The sequence below is a fragment of the Gavialis gangeticus genome, unplaced genomic scaffold, assembly GCF_001723915.1.
Source record: "Gavialis gangeticus isolate Ggan-Ray unplaced genomic scaffold, GavGan_comp1, whole genome shotgun sequence".
Lineage (NCBI taxonomy): Eukaryota > Metazoa > Chordata > Crocodylia > Gavialidae > Gavialis > Gavialis gangeticus.
In genome coordinates this window covers 36,849,216-36,864,394 of record NW_017729033.1, presented here as the reverse complement: position 1 = coordinate 36,864,394, position 15,179 = coordinate 36,849,216, and the positions used below count along the sequence as shown (strand labels likewise).

Genomic DNA, 15,179 nt, shown 5'->3' with positions numbered 1-15,179 from the left:
CCGGGGGGGGGGGGCAGGGGGTCCCAATTGGGCCAATTGGGAAGCGCAAGCAGAGCTCCCAAAAGTGGCTGTGGCACTACCAGAAGTGCCAGCGGTGCTTCACCTGGTGCCCCCACTCCCTAGCCAGCGCTCGCAGGGGGGGGCACCAGCGCTCCCACCTACCCTCCCTGCCCATTACCTAAGCGGGGAGTGCACCAGTGCTCTCAGGGGGTGCACCCCCATGCACCCCCTATGCATCACCACTTTTCCCAGCACTTCTGCTCCTGCTGCTGTTGCAACTGCCTGGATCCTGCTTGGCTCCCCCCACCTCCAGTAGCTCCTCCTCCTTCTCCTCTTGTCCCTTCTGCACTGCTCTGGACAGCAGGTAGCATGGGGAAGTGGGGGAGGCTCAGGGGATTTGTGTCTGGCACCACATGCCCAGCCAGGTTTGGAGGGGAAGCTGTAGCTTGGTGGCTCCTGCCTCAGTGCGTGGGATTACAGCTCCAGTTTCTGGCTGCCTTTCACCCACTTGGCATAATGAGCCAAGGGCTTGGCCACTTGGCATAACGAGAAGCCACCTGAGGGTGTCCGAGTGGGTGAAAGGTGGCCTGGAGCTGGAGCCCTGCGTGCTGGGGTAGGAGCTGCCCAGCGTGTGGGGGGGGGAGGCAGGGGTGTAGACAGGAGCATGGCACAGGCTGCTTTGGGCAGCAGCGGCCAGGGTTCAGCCCCATGCAGAGCACAGCCATGGGCCAGATGGGGGAGGGCGCAGACCATGCCTGCATCTTCACAGCACTGCCCAGGTGAGCTCTGCTGCATCCTCCCCCTGCCCACTCCCCCCACTCCCTCCCTTCCTCCTGGCAGGCTCCCAGGATCTAGCAGGATTTGGCCCCCCCACACACATGCGTGTGCCCCCCATACATCCCCCCTTCCACATATACCCTAACCTCCCACTTCATCAAACACACAATACATAAGAGTAAGATTTTATTTTGAGCTATTGTGCAATTACCTCTATATATACTGCTCAAAAAATATAAACCAGGACAAATACAATGTTTTGAAATAAATGTGTTATAGTAGACATTAGATTTTTAGTATATGATTTGTTTTTCATCTATAATTTGTTAAAATGATATCTTTTGATAGATTGTAAGTGTGCAGCCCTTGACAGCTCAGTAAAACTTGTTAAGTGGTCCACCAGCCAAAATAATTGGCCACCCTTGACTTTAAGGGTATGCTTCAGAACTTTGCAGGAAAGTAAAGTTAGGAAAATGCACTCCATAAATGCTGAAACCTTGTGATTGGTTCATGTTGTGGTGTTCCCTTTCTACAGGGCCTTATTGCATAATTTATACCTGAACTAGCTTACCCAACTAGGAGATAGATCTCAGCTGACATCCGATGTCCCTACGCACAATGGAGATGTACTTTTAGGGTCTGGCAGCATCTTCACTTAGCTCATATCTGTAACTGGACTGTATGCAATAATAATGCACCATATCTAGATGGATAAAACTTGGCAGGGCATTATCTTTCACAGGGGCAAGACTTAGGCATCAATATTGACACTTACTGAGTAGCACATCCAAGACGCTCACTTTCGAAAGCCTCATGCAAGTCACCCAGGTTTGCCTTTGGCCCAATTTATCTCATTTCAAACAGGGACCTAAACAACCTACTGTTAAATTGGACTCCCTCTCATCTTATGGCAATTTGATAAAAATGAAGAGCATGATACCTATAGAGGAAGAATGCTTTTATGTTTGGTGAACAGAGAGACCCAGAGGCACATGATCAGGATGTATGCACTGCAAGTCCATCTTTATGTTCTGTTATGCAGACTTTAACTTTCTTACTCTATATACCCAGCTGGCCACTCTGAACACTCACTAATTTTCCTTTTCAAAAAGTGTTGGGTGACAAAACTCTTATTCAAACTTTTCATAAAGGAGCAACATGTAACAGGAATAGAATAGCCAGACAAACAAGACTCTTGAGCCCAGGGAAGGATAGGGCGGGGTGCCTGAACTTGAAACCATGTTTTAGGAATTTATTCTGCCCTTTTGAGATGTTCAGCTACTACTCAATTGACTTTCCTGCATTCTCAAAGTCATATATCATCCTTCAGGAGTGCAGGGGGCCCTCCCTTGCTTTGGATAACTCCTCACAGGGGGGAGGATATGAAGGGCGTGGTGGCCCTAAGAAGGTCAGTATCAAGTCAAGGTGCTTTGAAGGCAACAAAAAACAAAAAAGGAACAAGGAGTTCTGACATACCCCTGTACCATCTCCTCTTAAGAATATTTCACCCAGATGTGAATTCATGGATTCAGCACTCACAAGGGTTTGGCACTCTGGTGCCTATAAAAGTACTTGACAAATTTGATATTGATCTTCCACCTTCTGCAGATACAGGAAGTCAGGCCTCCAAAGGCCTGGCTAAGAAGGGATGGTTGGGGTAGTGGACCTCAATTTTCTTTCCACAAACAATTCACCACAAGAGAGTGTGCCAATGGGGCTAATGAGGGATGTGATGACTTAAAGAATAAGTTGCTTTATTCTCTGTATTGCACAATGCTTCAACATTCCTCTGAGAAAACTGGGGGCTGGGCATAAGAGGAATGCAACTTCAGGAATCAGCAAATTTCTTTGAGGCTTCAGAGGAAAAGCACAGAACACTTCCAAAGATAATTTACTTTCAGATCCCAAGACAGGGAAAGATGAGTTTGACCCCTCTACAACTGCACTTGAAATGATGGAGAGTCATCTGGTAATTTCAATTAATCCTGAGATATCATTCACTGAAGTAGATTGTATTACCCAGCTAGGAATGGTCACTCCAGACTTGATATCATGGCCTGCCCAATAGACCAGAAAGCAATAAGATTTTCAGTGGGTTGATTCTCGTGAAAGCAGAAGAATCACATTTCTCAGCTCTCCACTATAGTTGAAGCCATCAGTGTTTAGCTGCAGTTCTCTGTTTTGCAACGTTTTGGCCTCCTTCTTGCTTTCTGTCAAGAATTTCCTGTTGCACCGATGTTGGGACTGCAGTCTAGACTTATCAAAGTTTTTTAACGCTTCTTCTCTGTCTCCCTTGCTGCTAGCTCAGTACAGTTTAGGTTATTCTAGCTGGATTGGGAGACTACCTGATCTTTTTTTCTTTACTTCTTTTCCTTTTTGCTGTGCTGTTCTTATTTGTCCTGGTTTCTGACTGCAAGAGGAAATCACAGACCCAAGACACTGAAGTCAGGGTGAATGCAACACAACTTTGTATTTAAAATCTTTTTTATATCATCTCTTATTTTTTCTTATAGGCCTGCTAGTTGCCTTACCACACACAGAAACATAGAAAAGTAGGACAGGAAGGGATCTTCAGAGGTCATCTATTCCAACTGATGACACCAAAATTTGGGGGGAGGTGAGCACGCTAGCAGGGAGTGAGAGATTGCAGAAGGATCTGGATAGGTTACAGGGGTGGGCTAACAGGAACAGGATGCGTTTCAATACGGACAAGTGCAGGGTGCTGCACTTGGGCAGTAGGAACCAGCAGCACACTTACACAATGGGGAACTCCCTACTTGAGAGCACGGAGGCAGAAAGAGATCTTGGAGTCATTATTGACTCCAAGATGAACATGGGCCGACAATGCGAGGTCATGGTTGGCAGGGCTAACCGGACCTTGTCGTGCATCCACAGGTGCATCTCGAGTAGAGCCAAGGAGGTGATCCTCCCCCTCTACGCGACGCTGGTCAGGCCACAGCTGGAGTATTGTGTCCAGTTCTGTGCGCCCCATTTCAAGAGGGATGTGGACAACATGGAGAGGGTCCAGAGGAGGGCCACCCGCATGATCCGGGGACAACAGGGCAGACCCTACAGTGAGAGACTGCGGGACCTGAACCTATTCAGCCTCCACAAGAGAAGGCTGAGGGGGGACCTGGTGACCGTCTATAAACTCACTAGGGGGGACCAGAAGGGTTTGGGGGAGACGCTGTTTCCCCTAGCGCCCGCTGGCATAACAAGGAGTAATGGGCACAAGTTGATGGAGAGGAGGTATAGATTGGACATCCGCAAAAACTACTTCACAGTTAGGGCGGCTAGGAGCTGGAACCAACTTCCAAGGGAAGTGGTGCTGGCCCCTACCCTGGGGGTCTTTAAGAAGAGGCTGGATGCCTACCTGGCTGGACTCATTTGAGTCCCGTTTTTGTTTTGGGGTTTTGTTGTTCTCCCGCCCTGGCGGGGTTTGGGCTAGAAGATCTGCTAGGTCCGTTCCGACCCTAAATCTATGAAATCTATGAAATCTATGAACTCTCTGTCTAAGACAGGTTTATCCCTGTCTAAACCATCTTATAAAAATCCATTGTCTAAGCTCTAAGCAAAACTACACAGTCAACGCTGACATAACCAAGATACAATACCCTAGCCTGCCACAAGTAAAGCAGGGGGACCACAGTGGCCAATGTCCTGCTGTTGTAAAGGTTGTTAACATATGCTCAAGAAATCCCAGGAAGAGGGCCATGCCCTGTTCTACAGAGGAAAGCAAAAACCTCCACAGTCCTCTCAAATCTGACCACGGTGTAAAATTTCTTCCTGATCTCAGATATGACGATCAGGCTGACCCAGAGCAGAGGGGCAAGACCCTCTAGCCAGGAATCTCTGGCTTTATGTCCCAGCAGGAGTACTGGCATACACCAGTCAAAATCCACAGTGCTGGCTGTAACCAACAGGCAATGTCTCTGACAAAGGCTTCAAAAACCTCATAGCAGTGCGGGGGCGGGGAGAGGGAATTTCCTCCCTGTCCCACACGGCGATCAGCAAAGCTCAGAAGCATGGGAAATACCCATAGTAGAACACAGACATAGCCTAAATCATCTCCAACCAGTGGCTGCCCACCCTCTTCTTGAACACCTCTAGTTCAAGAAGTGACGGAGAGTCCACAAATTCCCCAGGCAGCATATTCCACTGCCTCATTATTCTAATACACAATGTTTAAGGGTTGAACATAGGATTCAGGAGATGCAGGTTCAATTCTGTGTTCAATTCCAGTGTTCACCACATGAATATGTAGGAGTTATACCTGGGCTCTGATTTTCCCCTCATTTTTCAGAAAGGAAAAAGAAGCCTGGTACACATCCACACATACTATTTTTGCACCATTAATACTGTTTTAAAATTACCTTTCTGTGAGCAATGCTGCTGTTAGGTCGCAGAGTGCCACCTGGAATCATAAAGTCACATGTTCATACAGTCTCATACAGTATGAGTCTCATACAGTTCATACTGTCTCATATAGTCACGTTCATAGCCTTTAAACAATCCCAATTTAAAATAGAAAAGCATTCCCTTCGTCAGATGTTTCAGCCAAATCTCTCCCAATTTGTAAACAAATTCCTAAGCTTTGTACCATCAAATAATTCTAGTCATCATGGACCATCTGCTGCAACTCTTTTTAGATCTCTATTTATTTATATTGTATTTATATATTTTTCTACAGTATCAGAAAAAAGAACAGGCCATAATGATCCCCCCCAAATGGATCCAAAAGAATTGCCATGCTTGCTCAAACCTGTGGTTCATCTAAATCCAGTGTTCTGCCAAAGGCAATGATCAGTCACAGCTTGCACTATGGAAGATGCAAAAATCCCCTAGAGGAGGCAATTATCAGCAATGGGAAGTATCAGCTTTCTGTTGTACTCCATCCTGGGATCATTTGTAGTTGAAACACTCCAAAACATTGATCAGAATGAGGTTTTATGCTTTGGCAGATCAGCTGTGGTGCCCTGCACATTAAATCCATATCAGATGTCATTTTAATTGACAAAAAAATTACAGTACACACACAGTTTTCTGCCTTTGAAATCAATTAATTCTGTTTTAAACAATGCTCTGACATGCCATAGTCTGTCTGCAGAACAGATTGCATAAGTCTGAAAGTAAAGGGGAGACGAGAGAAAAAGTTTTAGACAGAATGCAAATCTCAAACATCATAATGCTTGTTGGATGAAAACCTGGCCTCACTGAAATCAATGAAAAAATTGCCACTGACTTCACTGCGGTCAAGATCTCACCTTTGTTTTTTCAGCTTATCTTCTAAAACCTATTGGTAGGCCAAGATCCTCTATTCTTCAGTAATTCACACAACGGATTATTTCATGAATACAGTTGCTCTTGAAAATAAGAAGTTAGCACAAAAATTAACTGTATCTCATTTTAGGTACTATGACAGGCACTGCAGTCTTTTCTTTGATGTTTTTTAACACTGACATTTCAGCCTTTTTACTAAATATGCATCAGAGTCCAAATTTAGTTCTTAGTTATATGACTGCAGCTCAAGAGATGCCTCATTTTGCTTGCTTGCGCTGCCTAAGCTTGCATCAGATTAGTGCATCTGAGTGTGGGAGCAAAAATAACTTTTGAAGTACTTCTGGAGCATGCCTCCCTGCCATAACCAAGAGACCGGAGGCCCCACACTCCCTTGTGTGTCTCCTTGTTCTAGCCGCAATTTTGAAGTGGTTCAGTTGGGAGGTGTGGCAGGCGGCTGTATGTCTGTATGTGCCTGAAATGCTTCAAATGTTACATCTGTTCCAACTCTGAGAGAAGATTTTGATTTCTAACTTGAAAACACCTATTATGTAACGGAAGTGAAAATGTCTCACAAGAAAATAATTTAGCGGGTGAATGGCTTATTAATTTGTGGACTAGGAAATGATACCACAAACCCAGACATTGCTGTTCTTTATTTACTGCATTGATTCTATCTAGTAAGAGAGAGCGGGTTCCTCCCCATAAAAATACACAGCAGAACATTTAAAGATGTTAACATTCAAAGCTATAACCATCTGCTTATCACAGACATCTGCTGCATCAAAGCAGCAGACTATGAAAAGTCCAGAAGGCTTTAGTGTTCAAAAGATGCATTTGCCAGGAGACTAATAAAAGGCATGAATGTACATAAATTCTGAAAATACAGCCTCATTTCCTTGCTAGAGTATGGTGATTCTGACTTAGCATGAATAAGTTGAAGCAAAGGAAATAAGAGTGTCATACCAAGTGACACCCATCTCCAAATTGTACCTAAATCTAGCATTACACAGATCATCAATATGTGAAAATATTCTTTACCTCATGGCCCTCCAAAATGTAACTCTTTCCACCCACAGTGGAAGTTTTCCCACAATGAGCCATATCCTTTTCTCACTGGAGACAAATCAGGTGTTGCCACCAAATTCATAGGGAGCAGAATAAGGTTAAATAAATATCCCACTAATATTCCTCAGCTCTCCAATATTTATGCACATGGAACCTGATTCAAACTGACTGAAGTCCTGGGGTGTATTTCCTTTGACTTCAGTGGACTTTGGCTCAGCCCCTTATACTGGACACTGTCCTCTTCATCCCTTCAAAGTTCCTGTCTCTAAAGGTGAAAAAAGGACAGGGGAAGTTAAGGTTTGTGGTAGGGTTGGGAGTGGTATCCAGCCCTCTGTAGCAGTGTCCCGTTGTGTTTGTGGAGTACCTTGCACAACGAGACACTGTGGTAATACTGTATTTTATTACATAAAGTGCATCTTGGAATAAAATACACGCTTTGTTTTTGAAAGGCAAAATGAAGGACAAAAGAGTTTTTCTTGTAGTAACTGACCAGCAGCAGTTGGGGAGCCAAGCCTGCTCATTGTTCTGCTCCCTGGGGATTGTGTGCAGACTATACTTTTGCTTTTGCAGGGTAAGAAGCAGAAACTGCTCTTACTGTATTTCTTTGCATATAATGCTCAGTACAATTTTCAGCAGCTGGCTTTTGGAAAAAGTGTGTTTTATATGAAAGATACATTGTATACATATAATAATAATAAAAAAAAATAGCAATAATTAGTATTACCAGGTGGAAGTCTAACAGGTTTTCATTAAGGAATCTACAGAAGAGAGCTAGTGTCTGTAGGAGAGCTAAAGGTATGGAAGGAGGCACCTGCTAGAGGGTATTTATAGGTGGGAGGGAAAGTGATCCTGCTAGAAAGTCAAAGGGCATTAGGTACTTTTGTAAAACTATAGCGATTGTGGGCAAGCTTAGAATCTATTTGAGTAGCAGGAGATATAACATTTGGATAAGCTTCAGGTGAACCCCTGATATTTTCAAAAGATCACAAAAACAAACCTGCCCTGCGTAATAAAGACACACAGCTTTCGAAGCTTTTTTGGTACAACAGTGGCTCTTCATTCATTTGTCAAACTATCTGCACGTATGAAATCAATAGAAGAAGGAGCCAAAGCCTGTACTGCGTACTTGAGCATAGAGACATCAGTGGGAATTTGGCCTGGGCAAAAAATGTGTAGACTGTGGGATTTCGCTTAACATTAATAAAATATATCACTTCTTTAGGCTGCAGCATGAAGAGCAGAGAAACTTTTAAGAGTAAAAAGGCCACACAGTAATGATTAATGTGGAATTTAAATACAAACAAGAACAGTGAGATGAGCTATTATAAAGCAAGCAAAGCACCTCGTATGCCTTTCCCAACCCTAATGACTACAACATGAATCCCACCAATATCCCAAGTTTAATACTGTTCACACAATACTAGAGACCTCAGTAATACCCCTGTGTAAACCTGCTTTCCGTTAATGACTTTTATTTACATAGGTTTTGCATGTTGCTGTCAGCTTCATACTGCCCTTTAAAGCACAGTACGAAATTAAAGAAATCACAAATATAGACCAGAACAATCAGCAATCTTAAAAGCAAGGAGAGTCAGAGTGACGAGCATACAAATTCTACTTCTAACACAGTTCACCAGCAAAGCATTCTTTGAATAGGTAAGTTATTTATCTTGCCCATGGGTATTCATTATTCAGTGCAACACAGACAGATAAAAACAGAATTAGCATTAGCAAACTTAGGTGGAATTTGGGTTATTTAAGAATCTTTACGAGATAAGAGAATAAAGAAAGTTTGTTTCACAGGAATGAAGCCCTTTACTTACATGGCTTGCAAGAGCTCCTAGCAGCTGGAGTCTCTGAATTACAGTGCATGCAGATGTTTTGCTTTGTTGAAAAACCTCTAACTTTGGCACCGAAGACTGCACATAACTCTCTGGTGCTTCAGATTGATAAGTAATTTCCTGATTCCCCTTTAAAAATATTCTCACATACTGTTTTATCAGTGATGCACACTGACAGCAGAATGTAAAGCAGAGAGAATATCATTTGTTATTAAGAGTTCCCTTCTTGGCTGAATCCAAAAAAAGAATCCTAGACCTCGGCAACTTGAGTTAATCTGCTATATCTGTTGGCTCTCTTCTGAATGCATACTTGAGCAGTAACATAAGAGTGGGCAATTTCAGCATAGGAACTGTGGTATGTCATGTTAAACACTAGCATGTTATATGAATACTTCCTGCAGAGAGACATTGGAATAAACATTGTGCATGTTTTTGGTTCTTTGTTTGCTCATAAAAATAAAATAAATAGAATAAATGCCTCACTCTCTCATCTTTCAACTCCCCATGAAGAATTGCGCTTCTTAGTTTTGATCCTTCTGCTTATTCTCATTTATATTTCTAATTAGTTTCAATTGACTATTATAAATGTTCATTTCTAACAGTTTCAATATCTCAGCCAGTAAATGCAACCCAGATTGAAGTTTGGCATTCACAGTATCATATATAGCAGTGGAGTAGACTTAGCCTTTTACAGCTTTTTCCTTCCTCCTAAAAAAGGTTGGCTTTTATTTTTTTCCTTTCCCACTTTCCATCTCTCTCCTCTTTCATTCTGTCCTTTGGTACCATTTCAAATATTTCTAGTTTTCATAAAACAACAAGACAGGCCTTTGGACCAAATGCCACTAGAGCAAATGGTTAGACTGTGTCAAAAACAAGCTGGGCCAAGATACTCAGCTATAAGATTTGAGTAAAAAGAAAATCCATGCTCTTCAACAAAATAGATGCAAAATTATTGGGCAAATTGGATTAAAAATATAGGTCAGTTCCCATTTTAAAGATTAGTCCTGCAGGTGCCAAATTAATAACCTCTCTCTTCCATTCTCAACAGAAAGAAGCATAGAAGCATACTTTCTATAACAATCGAAGGTGCCTTTCTTGTTTTTTAAAGAATACTTTCTAACCCTTTCAAACTGTAAGGTCTGTTGATATTTTGGTATGGACTATATTGGTTACTAGTTTTAAAAACAGTCCCACAATCCCTAACTCAATATAATTATTCCTAAGGGAGTAACTCCTCATCTTTATGTAGAAATTTAGAAGATTAGGGACCATCCGAACATCACCTATCCTCTATTTAGAGGTCTTAAGTCCAATGGCTTTCTGCTACCCCTACATCATAGACTTTCACAAGATAAAGAGAGTGAAATTCAATCCAGTATATAAAACAAGAATACTGCCATTAGCTTTAGTGAACATAGCATGAATTTTAAGGTGTACTTGGACAGACATACAACAATTTACAGACTAGAGAATCTTTTCAAAGCACATACATATTTCCTATTAACACTGAAAAAGTTACAGATAATGAAGGCAATGGGTGAATGGTAGACAGCATTCATGTCAGCGGCAAAACTCCTATAGACTTCAATAAGTTGTTCTCTTAGCTCATTGCTTTCCTTTATTATAACTCACTCTAATTTTATGTTTGATATATCAAAGCAGCTGTATTGGTGACAGGACATTCTGGAACCAAAGGATTACACAATGGACTCTTTCTTCTTCTGTGGCACATATGGTATCATTTAGGACTGTGCGAAACATCAGCCTTGCGTTTCACCCAGCATTTCGAGGGTTCGACAGAACAGCGTTCCATTTCGAATTTTGTTTCACTTTGAAACGGCTGTTCCTTTCTGTTCTGTTGAACCAGTTTCACCGTTTCAACGCTGTTTCAGCGTTTCGCCCGTAGGCTATAATGGGGAAGGTTGAAACAGCATATAACTTTGTCATTTCTGGCCTGATTTGGATGGAACTTGCAGGAACAGTACCCCTTCTAAGGGCATGAAGTCTGCCAAGATTCAAGGAGATAGGTGCAGGGGGCTCAGGGAAACTGCACCCCAAAGTCTTGAAAGCAAAACTTGTGTCACATGTATGTGTTAAGCCACAGTGAGGTCAAAACTGCGAGCATGCTAGTCCCTGTGGAGGCCATAAAGCCTGCTAAGTTTCAAGGAGATAGGTGCAAGGGTTTGGGGAAAACTGTACCTCAAGCTGCAGACAAGTAAAACTCGTGACATGGGTGACACTGTGTGTTAAGGCACAGCAGGTTGAAAGCTGCAGGCCTGCTAGTCCCTGCTGAGGGCACGAAGCCTGCCAGCTGTCACGGAGGTCAGTGCAGGGGGGTTCTGGGGCCCTGCACCCCTAGCTGCTGACAGGTAAACTCATGTCATGGGTGCTTGTGGGGCTGTGTCTGTCTTGTGGCAGAGGGGGGTGAAAACTACAGGCCTGCTGGCCCTGCTGCGGCCATGATGTTGGCTACAAAGGACCAACTGGGGAATTCCCTTCTTGTCAGTGCAGGAGTCCCTGTTCTCCCGAGCACTACCAGGAGAGACAAGAAATAACGGTCACAAGCTGGCAGAGGGTAGATTCAGGCTAGACATCAGGAGGCGCTACTTCACTGTCAGGGCGGCTAGGATCTGGAACCAACTTCCAAGAGAAGTGGTGCTGGCTCCTACCCTGGGGGTCTTTAAGAGGAGGCTAGATGAACACCTAGGAGCGGTTGATCGGGAGGTATTCAGTCCCAAGAGTTGGTCTCCAGTGTTCATTAGTTCAAACCAGAGCTTCTGTACCTTTAATAGTGAAGTTTCAAAGGGTACCCAGCTCTGTATTGATTCTTTCCTCTGGTTAGTCTGTGCTTTTATAGGTGTTAATCCTTGCTCACTAACTCATTATCATAGCTAGCTACTGTGTTATGCAGTCAATCATGATTCACTCAGGGACCAGCTCAATACAGGAAAGTCACAGTTCAATTCCCGCCCTTGCTAACATTGTTATATAGTACAACTTATTTTAAAACATAAAGTACATTTGCTACAAAGTTAAAAAGCAGAAAATATAAAAGGGTGAAATGCCATGTCACATACAACAAATAGACCAAGTGCAATGAAGGGGAGACATACCAATGCAGAATAGTATTTTACACCCATAAAAGCACCTACAAAATATATTTTTATTACAAGTATACCTTAACTTTGGTTTATGATCTGACTTTTGCATCCATCTAAAAAACTAGAATTTTATGATGATCTTGCAAGTTTCATAGTTTCATAGTTGGTAGGGTCGGAAGGGACCGGAGTAGATCATCAAGTCCGACCCCCTGCCCTGGGCAGGAACAAGTGCTGGGATCATAATACCCCAGCCAGATATCTATCCACCCTCCTCTTGAAGACCCCTAAGGTAGGGAAGAGCACCATCTCCCTTGGGAGTCCATTCCAGAGCCTGGCAGCCCTAACCGTACAGTAATGCCTCCTGATATCAAGCCTGAACCTACTCTCAATCAATTAGGTATATCTTGACACCAGTGCTTAGTATTCATAGCTAGCTACTGTGAGTGTGTGTGTTTGAGGGGATCAGCCCTAAGTTTTATGATCTGACTTTTGCATCCATCTAATAAACTAGAATTTTATGATGATTCTGTGAGTTGGTCCTTTGTAGCCAACATCATTAATACTATATTAATTTAATATTCTACAGCATTATAATCTCACACTGGAAGTATTCCTGTTACCAAATCAGTGACACATCCCATGTGCTTATGGAACCATTACGGATAAATGCTTCTCCACATTTTTTTCTGTAACAAATACTGTTGCAAATCTTTTCTCTGTGCACTCTCTGCAGCATCCCACTCATTAAGGTCTTCTAGTTGTTGACTCAGATCCCAGGTGCAGTCAGGTGTACCTCTGAGCCACACTTCTGGGCTAGGAACAGAAATTGCACATAAACCAGTATAAGTGATCAGAAACTGGTTCAAAGCTGTACTTGATTTGACCCTCTAACCTAAATAATATAAATCTTTTTTATACAGATAATTTTTATTCTGGATTAAAATTTTGTTCATTCATTCTACAGTAATAAAATATTCCAGGTGTACATGAGTAAAATGCACATAAATAAAATGAGTTCTTAAAATTGTAATTTGGGTTGCGTAATTTATTGACGTAGCTTGGTCAGTGCTGAGAGAGGTGGCCTGCTTACCTTCTTATTCTTCCTTGCTAATGTAAATTTTGCAATACTTTATAAATTGTTGAAATTGGGTTTCAATTTGCCTTAATAGTATTTGAATTAGGAATGTAAATATAAGGTAAAAAATTATCCATTTAACATCCTGTAAGTATATCGGTTAAACAGTTAACTGATAACTCTCTTCTTGTCAGCACAGAGGCAGAAAAGGATCTTGGAGTCGCTATTGATTCCAAGATGAACATGGGCCACCAATGTGGGGACGTGGTCAGGGAGGCCAACCGCACCTTGTCATGCATCCACAGATGCATCACAAGCAGGTCCAAGGAGGTGATCCTCCCCTTCTACATGACATTGGTCAGGCCGCAGCTGGAGTACTGCATCCAGTTCTGGGCGCTGCACTTCAGGAGGAATGTGGATAGCATCGGGAGGGTGCAGAGGAGGCCACTTGCATGATCACGGGGCAGCAGGGTAGGCCCTACGAGGAGAGGCTACGGGACCTGAACCTGTTCAGCCTCCACAAGAGAAGGCTGAGGGGGGACCTGGTGGCCGTCTATAAACTTACCAAGGGGGACCAGCAGGCAATGGGAGAGTCCCTGCTCCCCTGAGCACTACTGGGAGTAACAAGGAATAATGGCCATAAGTTGACTGAGAGTAGGTTCAGGCTAGGCATCAGGAAGCACTACTTCACAGCCAGGGAGGCTAGGAGCTGGTACCAACTTCCAAGCAAAGTGGCGCTCGCTCTTACCCTGGGGGTCTTCAAAAGGAGGCTTGACAATCACCTAGCCGGGGTCGTTTGACCCCAGCTTTCTTTCCTGCCATGGCAAGGGGTCAGACTTGATGATCAGCTTAGGTCCCTTCCGACCCTATCAACTATGAAACAACAGAAGTTCAGTTGTACATAAACCACTTTCAAAATGTCTGAAACCAGTTTAAGATAAACCTGGATGGATGTAGAATCAGATTGAACTGGTTGAGGTTAAAATGGTTTGTCCCAGATCCCCTTCAGATTCAAGCTAACTCACAGTCCCCCAGCATCCTAGGTTGCTTTGCACCTCCCCCACAACCCCCCCTCACAGGGTAGACAGGTTAGTCTTGGCCCAAGCTATGTATTCCAGCCCAGCAGGGAGGCATGCTGTAGCACCCCCTGGCTTCTGTACTGGGCCCTTAAGGCAGCTGGCTGCATTTCCAGAATCAAAAGTGAATGTCTGTTCACTTGCTTATCAGTTCAATCTATGCAGCTTAGACTAACCTGCGAAGAAGGAGGTGATTCAGCCTTAGGCTTTCTGACTGTCTGTACTTAGCCCTGTGTTCAGGGGTGCCCTTCAACCCCAAACCCCTCTCTGCCTCTGCTGCTTGATCACTGAGGACACATTGGGCATTACAACATGTGCAATTAATGCTCAGAAAGCTTACTGCATAATAAAATACTGCACAGTGAACTCTCCCAGAGTGCATGTCTACACACATACATCCATTGGAATCAAATTTGCTCCCAAAGGGAGCAGCTCAGTGCAGGGATGCTCCTTTCTTATTCTGCTACTATATGGAAGCCAGGGGGAACTCTAGGCTCTCCCAGGTGCCAGCCATAGGCTGGCAGGGGGCACCAGTGTCAGGCCTGAGATCTTGGGGAGGGGGGGAGCTGCTCCTCCTCCAGGGCAGCTACCTCCCACCCCCACCCCTGCCCCAGGCAGCTCCCTGCTGCCCAACCCCCACTCTGATTGTGGAGCTTGGCAAGGACAATGTTCCCTTGTCCACGCAGCAGGCAGCTCCACATCTGGCTCCAAGATCAAAGTCAGATGCTGGGACATTGCCCACTCTGATCTTGGAGCTGGGGCTAGGAGCTGCCTGCTGCAATGGCAAGGGGACATTGTCCCTGCGCGGGCTCTGTGATCGAACACTTTTACATGTCTCTTCTTTTGAAACGTAAATTCATCCTTTTCTGGAAGGGTCTGGCTCAAGTGCCAGAGACCATGTTGGCAAGGATCTGTTTGATGAAGGATCCTAAAGGTAAGCGTGTGTTCTCTTATAGGCTGGCGG

At 43.8% G+C, this 15,179-nt stretch overlaps 1 protein-coding gene across 4 annotated transcripts in view; it reads right to left on the bottom strand.

Moving 5' to 3' along the window:
• The window catches only part of C1QTNF7 (C1q and tumor necrosis factor related protein 7), a 103,830-nt gene that overhangs the window by 58,959 nt on the left and 29,692 nt on the right, over positions 1–15,179 (bottom strand). The window contains exon 1 of one of the 4 annotated variants that reach the window (XM_019526588.1): positions 8,946–9,228. The exons of 2 other annotated variants lie outside the window; for them this stretch is intronic. The gene's annotated coding sequence lies outside the window, so the exon portion shown is untranslated. Of the gene's footprint in view, positions 1–8,945; positions 9,229–15,179 lie in introns of those variants that run through there. One more of the 4 variants, XM_019526583.1, reaches the window with a different exon arrangement.